The sequence below is a fragment of the Bos indicus x Bos taurus genome, chromosome 3 (assembly GCF_003369695.1).
Source record: "Bos indicus x Bos taurus breed Angus x Brahman F1 hybrid chromosome 3, Bos_hybrid_MaternalHap_v2.0, whole genome shotgun sequence".
In the NCBI taxonomy this organism is placed as follows: domain Eukaryota; kingdom Metazoa; phylum Chordata; class Mammalia; order Artiodactyla; family Bovidae; genus Bos; species Bos indicus x Bos taurus.
Genome location: NC_040078.1, coordinates 42,605,695 through 42,614,884, shown reverse-complemented (window position 1 = coordinate 42,614,884; position 9,190 = coordinate 42,605,695). Strand labels below are relative to the sequence as shown.

The window sequence follows — 9,190 nt, the reverse complement described above, 5'->3', positions numbered from 1 at the left end:
TTTCATCAACTATGAATGTAGGCAAAAACCACCAAAGATTAGCAGTGCCTGTGACTGTCAAAAATATATTTTCATATCATATTACAGTTGTCACAGATTTCTTAAAATATCATTTATACTTACTACTTTTAAGAAATTATGGTAGTCATCAAACCTACTGCTATTATTAATAAATTGTTTAAGCCTATTTTGAAAACTGTATTTATATGTAATTAGTTTCCTTTGTAATCTTACATGTTTTGTTTTATGTTCTTTAAAAACATTTTTCCAAGAAGGGATCTGTAGTCTTCCCCAGGTGTCAAAGAATTTTTGGTACTAAAAAGTTAAGACTGCTCTTTGCCGCATCTACTGTGAGAATGAAGCCTTTTCTCAGCAATCAGACTGTCCACATTCCAGAAAAATGTCGATGTTACTCTGAAAGGACGGACACTTATTGTGAAGGACCCCAGAGGCACCCTGTAGAGGGACTTCAATCACATCAATGTAGAGCTGAGTCTCTTTGGAAAGAAAAAAAGAGGCTCTGGGTTGACAAATGGTTCGGAAACAGAAAGGAACTGGCAACTGTTCACACGATCTGTAGTCATGTACAGAGCATGATCAAGGGTGTTACACTGGGTTTCCATTACAAGATGAGGTCTGTGTATGCCCACTTCCCCATCAACTTTGTTATTCAGGAGAATGGTTTTCTTGTTGAGATGCTATTTTGGGGATGAAAAATACACCCGTAGGATTCGAATGAGGCCAGGGGTTGCTTGTTCAGTATCTCAAGTCCAGGAAGATGAGTTGATTATTGAAAGAAATGTCATTGAACTTGTGTCAAATTCAGGTGCTTTGATTCAGCAAGCCACCACAGTTAAAAACAACGATTTCAGAAAATTTTTGGATGGCATCTATGTTTCTTAAAAAGGAACAATTCAGCAGGCTGACTAATAAGATCTGAGTGGTCCGGCTGCAGAAACAGCAAGATGCCAGATGGTTCTATGGACTCCACTGTGGTATTTTAATGAGGCAATAAAACATCTTCGATTTTTTTTAAAAAAGTTAAGCCTTCCTGCTAGTCCATCACGGAAGCCATCTACTGCTCCATTATCCTGTTTTTGGATTCTGTATGCTGCTGCCCTTTTTTCAGCAAGCCACAATTGTCCTAAATGTTCCTCCAGGGAAAATAGCCATTTGCCTCTATGCACTTTCCTATTGACTCAACTAACTATTGGTCCTTTAACTTTTCACCTGGTTATTGAAAAACCACTGTGTTGGAAATGGCAAAATTGATTCAAGGGTTTAATCACTTACTTGCTTACCACCAACAAACATTTTTGAGTACAAGGTACTATGTTACATACTTAGAGATGCAGCACTAGACACTCCTAGTTTGGGGAGTGGTCAAAAGAGAAGAAAGATAGATCTTTTACATAAACAGTTATAAGACAACATGGCGATTGCTTTATGTAGATCATGGAACATTTTATGGTATATGAGATCCCAGAGGAAGGCTTCATGCAAGAAATGACATTGACAATAAAGAGAATGCTATTAAAAGACTGAGTTTGCCAAAACTATGCAAATAATGTTTGTGAAGCTGTTGCTCCATTTTCCAAAAATCTTTGAAACATTAAACATAATGAAATAAGAGTGATTTCTTTTTGATTTTAATATGTACATTTAATTATCATACTTGATTAGAGCTGATAAAAAAAGGAGGAAAAGATTGAATATTTCAAACCTCCTCCTCCTTTTAAGGATATGTGTATATATATATATAGAGAGAGAGAGAGGAAAAAATGTTCATAACCATTACAAATGAAAGCAGCAGGAAAATATTAAGAAAGCATTTTGATATGAAGAGTTGTCAGTTTTTCATAGATGAGTGCATGACACCTGCTGGCCAAATTATATAATTTCCCTCTCCAAAGGAATAGAGAGTAATAAAGTTAATTAACACTGCTTCCCTGCTTAGGGTTCATATATTAGATTTTCTCTAATCATCCTTAATCAGCAAGTAAGATTTTTTTGGAATGGTGAATCGAGTCCTTTTTTTGTTTTGTTTTGTTTTTGTCTTGAGCTCAAGAAGGTTTAAAATTTTTATTTAATTCAGTGTCTTTCACTGTAAGTTAAATGAAATTTGGAGAAAAGTAATCCTACTCAGGGCTTTCCAGGTGGCTCAGAGGTAAAGAATCCTCCTTCCAAGCAGGAGATGTAAGTGTGATCCTGGGGTCAGGAAGATCCCCTGGAGGAGCAAACGGCAACCCACTCCAGTATTCTTGCCTCGGAAATCTCATGGACAGAGGAGCCTGGCAGGCTACAGTCCATGGGGTCACAAAGAGTCGGACAGGACTTAGCGACTAAGCAGCAGCGGTCCGCACTTGAGATCACACACAGGTGGCTTGGCCAGCTAACACTAGCACCGGGTTTCTGTTCTACATTCCCAGACTAGGCAAACTATTCCAAGGCAAGGTTCAGGTTGTTAACTTCTCTGTCTCTTGTTATTTGACTCAACTCCTCATAAAGTTTACTATTTATGAAATTATTAAGACACATACAATTATTATTGTATGTGCCCAATGTCTTTTAACTTTTTAAAAAGTCTGGTTTATTGAGGTAAAATTTACATAAAATTCACCAATTTTAAGTTTGTAGTTTTGTGAGTTTTGATAAGTGTACATAGTACCATTAACACCGTCACCATCAAGATCTAGAATATTTTTATCATCCCCTAAATTGTCCTCATGTTCTTTTATAGTCAACCTCTTCGCTACTCCCAGGCTCTGGCACCCAGTGATCGGTATTCTATCTCTACAGTTTTGCCTCTTCCAGAAGGTCTGTGTGTTTTCATATACACGAAATCATATAGTGAGTAGCTTTGTGTCAGTCTTCCTTCACTTGGCTTAGTGATTTGATATTCTACCATGTTGTTGCATGTATCAGTCTTTGGTTCCTCTTTATTGCTAAGTAGCATTCTGTCTTTGGAGAAGGCAATGGGGCAATGGCAGCCCACTCCAGCACTCTTGCCTGGAGAATCCCATGGACGGAGGAGCCTGGTAGGCTACAGCCCCTGGGGTTGCTAAGAGTCGGATACCACTGACGTGACTTAGCAGCAGCAGCAGCAGCAGCAGCATTCTGTCTCATGGGTAAACCACAGTATATTTATCCTTTAACTACCTGATGGAAATGAGTTGTTTCCTGCTTTTAATGATTATGATTAAATTGTGATAAACAGTTTTATGCATGTCTTTGTGTAAATACATATTTTCATATTTATTGGGTAAATACTCAGGCATGGAATTGCTAGGTTACATGGTAACTGCACATTTACTTTATTTAAAAAAAAAAACAAAAACTGACTTTTGCTTTATAAAAGTGGTTTTACATGTATTTCTTTACTTTATCCTTATTTTAGCTTTATTCTAGTTGTGTCCCAAACGACACAACTTTGTTGTAGATTTGTTGTAGAAATCTTTTGTACAAAATATAGCTTGAGTTCCCTGTGTGACAAATATGCAACAAGAAGCCTCTTTTTACACAATGTCACGAAATAGCATTTTTAGAAGAGTGGAGAATTGCATAAAGGAAAGAATATAGACTTTGAATCATCTGAGGTCTGTCACCTTGACTTTCTACATAACTTTTCTTTATTAGGCAAATTAACTAACCTTCCAGAACATCCTGAAAGGTGAGTGATACAGGTATATAGTTGCAGGCTGTCACAAAGATGCATACATGCATCGTAGACATTGCTGTTACTGCCATTAGATGAACAACTTTTGCTACAAGTTACATTCTAGAAAACAGATGGTATCACACAATATATATTTCAGGTTTCATTAGGAATTAATGTGTTTCTTCCGGAGCTATAAAAATGTCACCCAGAGACAAATGAGTTTCCTTCGGCTCTAGTGTCTGTGGCATGTGAGTTTTAAAATACTGTTATTCTTATGTTTTGGAGCTTCCCTGGTGGCTCAGATGGTAAAGAGTTTGCCTGCACTGTGGGAGACCTGGGGTTTGACCCCTGAGTTGGGAAAATCCCTGGAGAAAGGAATGGCTACTCACTCTAGTATTCTTGCTTGGAGAATCCCTTGGACAGAGGAACCTGGCAAGCTACAGTCCACGGGGTCACAAAGAGTTGAACACGACTGAGAGACTAACACATATACATTCTTATGCTTTGCAGATTAGCATTTTGTACTTAATTAAGATTATGTCTTTTGTATGTCACTGAGAAATGTTAATGTCACATAAATTATGATGATAATAACAATGTGTTATAACTTACATAATACAATTTACCTAGGCAAGGGCCCATTTTAACTTCATATCTTTTTAAGGATTGGTTTTTTCTCTATAGCTCCACCTAGGAAGATATTCTTAATCAAACACATTGACAGTAGGTTTTTTAAACTGCTATTTTAAGACTGTTTTCACTGGCAGGTATTTAATCTGCTAAAAAAAAAAAAAAAAAAAAGTTACTCAGTTAATTAGGTTGCACTGACATCTGCTGGTAAAACAGAAAATTTCATTAAAATCATGTTTCATTAATTTCAAAGGAATCAGATAGTTTAGTCTTTAAAATTTATATTTGCATTCTGGGTTTAATAGGTTAACGGCTGTATATCTGATTCATACTTCAATTTGATTCAAGTGATTTGTCGACCTGTTGTAAATTTTGAGGGAATCTTCCTAAAGGACGTAGCAACAGATGCTTAGTTATGAAGTAAAATATCTTTTAAGTCATAAATTCTTCCAGTGTTTACCACTGAACAATTACATCATCAACTTCTTTTTCATCCCATCATCATGATGATTTCTTTTGATCTGAAATCAGTACAACAGTAGTGATGTTTATTAAGTTAGTTTTCGCTTCGAGGAAGAATTCCTAGGAAAATAGGCTTATGGTGTAGGGAAGGTTGTAAGCTACAGCAGAGCTAAACTTTAGGGGATTAGTATAACATAAATCCTTTAGAACATACCAATTCAACAATGATTCAGGGTCACATAATTTTATAAATGGAAAGAAATTTCCTAATCACTTAATTCACCCATGTCTTTTGTAGATGTGGAAACTGAGCCCCAGATAAATTTACGTAATTCATTACCTAGCTATATGAGAAAAATGTTTCTTAATTCTCTCATTCCAGGGTTCTTTCCTATATAAATTGTCTTGACTAGTTGTTTATTGTTTGTTGAAACCAAAAATGCTTGAACATACACAAATATGATTATTTGAAAATTTGTACTTAGTTTATTTTCTCTAACTAGACATGTATTTTGAAAATACATACTGTATTATGTAATATTGTTTTGTAGTTCTTCACAAATGTATATGTATTCATAACTTCTTCCTAGAAACTGAAACTCCACTGTCTATTTCTTCAGATGTGAAAAAAGAAAAAGGCAAGTGGATCAAAAAAAAAAAAAAAAAGAATCAAAAATAAACCTTAATCATGGAAACTTCTGGCTCTTTGATCATATTTGGGATCACACAACTATGCAGCACATGTCTTCAATTCTGTTCAGTTCAGGTGCTCAGTCGTGTCCAACTTTTTGCACCCCATGGACTGCAGCACGCCAGGTCTCCCTGTCCATCACCAACTCCCAGAGCTTACTAAAACTCATGTCCTTTGAAGCAGTGATGCCATCAACCATCTCATCCTCTCTCATCCCCTTCTCCTCCCACCTTCAATCTTTCCCAGCATCAGGGTCTTTTCCAAAGAGTCATTTCTTCCCATCAGGTGGCCAAAGTATTGGAGTTTCAGCTTCAGCATCAGTCCTTCCAATGAATATTCAGGACTGATTTCCTTTAGGATGGACTGGTTGGATCTCCTTGCAGTCCAAGGGACTCTCAAGAGTCTTCTCCAACACCACAGTTCAAAAGCATCAATTCTTTGGCGCTCAGCTTTCTTTAGAGTCCAACCCTCACATCCATACTTGATCACTGGAAAAACCATAGCTTTGACTATGTGGACCTTTGCTGTCAAAGTAATGTCTCTGCTTTTTAATATGCTGTCTAGGTTGGTCATAACTTTTTTTCCAAGGAGCAAGCGTCTTTTAGTTTCATGGCTGCAGTCACCATATGCAGTGATTTTGGAGCTCCAAAAAATAAAGTCTGTCACTGTTTCCATTGCTTCTCCATCTATTTTCCATGAAGTGATGCCATGATCATAGTTTTCTGAATGTTGAGTTTTAAGCCAACTTTTTTACTTTCCTCTTTCAATTTCAAGATGCTCTTTAGTTCTTCTTCAGTTTCTGCCATAAGGGTGGTATAATCTGCATATCTGAGGTTATTGATATTTCTCCCGGCAATCTTGATTCCAGCTTGTGCTTCATCCAGCCCAGCATTTCTCATGATGTACTCTGCATTAAGTTAAATAAGCAAGTGACAATATACAGCCTTAACGTACTCCCTTCCCTATTTGGAACCAGTCTGTTGTTCCATGTCCAGTTCTAACTGTTGCTTCCTGACCTGTATACAGATTTCTCAGGAGGCAGGTCAGGTGGTTTGGTATTCCTATCTCTTTAAGAATTTTCCACAGTTTGTTGTGACCCACACAGTCAAAGGCTTTGGCATAGTCAATAAAGCAGAAGTAGATGTTTTTCTGGAACTCTCTAATATAAACATGTTTCCCCCCTTAATTTTGTTCTAATAGGCACTGTTATATAAAATTTTAGCAATGCAACTTCCATTGTCTTAAAAGTGTCATATACAAAAATCACCAAATATTCTATAATATGAGGCCATGTACATTTTTCCCTCAACTTCAACACTACTGACATTTGGGGATGGCTAATTCTTGTGGAGGGAGGGCTGCATCATCCTTCTTATATCCCAGTAGGCTGCTCCCATTTGTAACAACCAAATGTGTCTTCAGATACTGCTGATGACCCCAGGGGGGAAATGAGCCAAAGTGAAGAACCACTGCTGTAAATTAAAGCTGTTTCCTTCAGATTTATTTTTTTAAACTACTTAAAAGCATTCCAGTCAAAAATATGATCCTTTTTATTTCCAAATAAAAGAAATGTTGACATGTGAAATACAAAAGAGCCTCATGTCATCTCTAGTTTAAATACTTCATTTAAATACTTTATTCTGAACCAGAGCTAATAAAAAAGGTTCCTTAAATTGTTTTTGATGCTTGCATATTTATTTTGCTTTTTTATGGTCTAAGGTATAATTTTGACACTGTTCGTAATTCCCAAACAAGTTTCTTTCATTCTCTGTTGAGCTGCTCTTTATCTGTAATGATTTTTAAAAAATTCTTACATTTTCTTGATACTTTAAAGTTCTTCCTACACACTGTGCTCTTTGAAACAAAAAGCCATTGGTGAGATTTTAGGGCAGGTATTTTCAGCCTCATTCAGCAGATGAGGAAATTTAGTGGGTCCAGGACTCAGTGCACTCAGTTTCCAATGAATTAAATGTTCTTTGTGTTTCATCCACAATAGGTATATTTTTTAAATATTGCAGAGTGAAGTCAGAAAGAGAAAAACACGTATCTTATATAAATGCATATATGTGGAATCTATAAAAATGATAGAGATGAACTTATTTGCAAAGCAGAAACAGAGACATGGGCAAAGAGAACTAATGTGTGGCCACCAAGAGGAAAGAAGGTGGGTGGGATGAATTGGGAGATTGGGATTGACGTATATACACTACTGTGTATAAAGTGGATGGCTAATGAGAACCTAGTGTAAAGCACAGGGAACTCTATTTGATACTCTGGAGACCTAAATGGAAAGGAAACCCCTCAAAAGAGGGGATATATGTATATGTATAGCTGATTGACTTTGTTGTACAATAGAAATTAATACAACACTGTTATGCAACTATACTCCAATAAAAAATTTTAAAAAAAGAAGGTATAGGCTTGAAATGTGCAGAGGTGTAGGCTTATTATTTTTACTCCCAGAGAGAAAGCACGAAAGAATAATAAAAGTAAGAAACAAAAAAAAATTTGGGTTTTATATTGACAGAACCTTCATGAAAGAAGAGGTGGAAGGGGAGAAAGTTGGGGGAACCCTAGCAGAAAAACAAAAACTGGCTTAAGAAATAGCATGGGAAAGAGGATGATCAGATCTCACCATCATGTCCTCCTGGGGACCAATGGGATTTGGCACCTCTCTCTTCCTCGTCCATGACAGCATTGTCCTCTACTCCATCCCCACTCCTTGCCACTCCTGCCTCCTACCCTGCCCTCTGCCACCACACGTGTGCATGCAGGTGTGTGTGTGTAGGCCTGTGTGCATGTGAACATGTACACACACACACAGCGCACACACACACACATGCATACACATACTCCCTTATCCACTCCTGACTTTGTGGTCAAAGCCCTAGGTCTTTTTAAGAGGAACCAGTGTATTTTTTGTTGTTGTTGCTGCTTCCAAGTTTTTGATTCCTGGGACCAGCAAAGAGCCAACAATTCATTGCCTATACTCTATCCTGGGAGCAAAGAACTTTTGGAAGCACTTCAGAAGATTCCCAAAGTTTATACTGTCCTGGAATATTTCATCTGACAGTTGATTGCCTGTTTTTCAGCCTTCTCAACATCGAGTTCTTAACATAGCCCAAGTCTTTCCAAATTCTGCAACATTTGAGTATTTTGTGGATGGAAAATGAAATTAAGAATATTTTAAATAATATGCAATGTTGGAAAGTCTGATGAGAAACGGGTGCTTTCAGATGCAGAAATACTGTAGCTATGGGAATGCTTCTGGGGGCATAAATATGTATTAAAAACCCTAAAATACAACTACTAAATGGATCCAGGCATTGGACTTTTTAGACTTGATTTTGAAGAAATCATTATAGGTATGCTCAAAAGTATTTGTTCAAGGCAAGGATGCTTGCCCAAATGTTAGAATAATAAGATATTATCTAACAGAATAGCAATATGATTGATTATATAAACTATGGTTTATCCATCCAATTAAATACCAAACAAATCATGCTATTAAAACGTATGCCTAGAAAAGTCAGAAGGAATAGACACAAAAATGTTTAGTGATTGTTAACGTCGTAGGCTTTTAATTTCTTCTTTATACCATTCTGAATATCCCAAAATTGCTGGAATGAGTATGTACTGTCTTACTAAGACGAGAGGCATTTGAGATAAAGAAAATGAGATGAAAACTGTCATGGTTATGTAGAACACTGTTATGTAGAAATACTGTTATGTAGAAACAATTTCCCAAA

The 9,190-nt window shown here is 36.7% G+C and overlaps 1 pseudogene; it reads left to right on the top strand.

Moving 5' to 3' along the window:
- The first annotated feature begins 280 nt into the window (after positions 1-280).
- On the top strand, positions 281-930 carry LOC113890487 (annotated as a pseudogene).
- Positions 931-9,190: the final 8,260 nt, after the last annotated feature.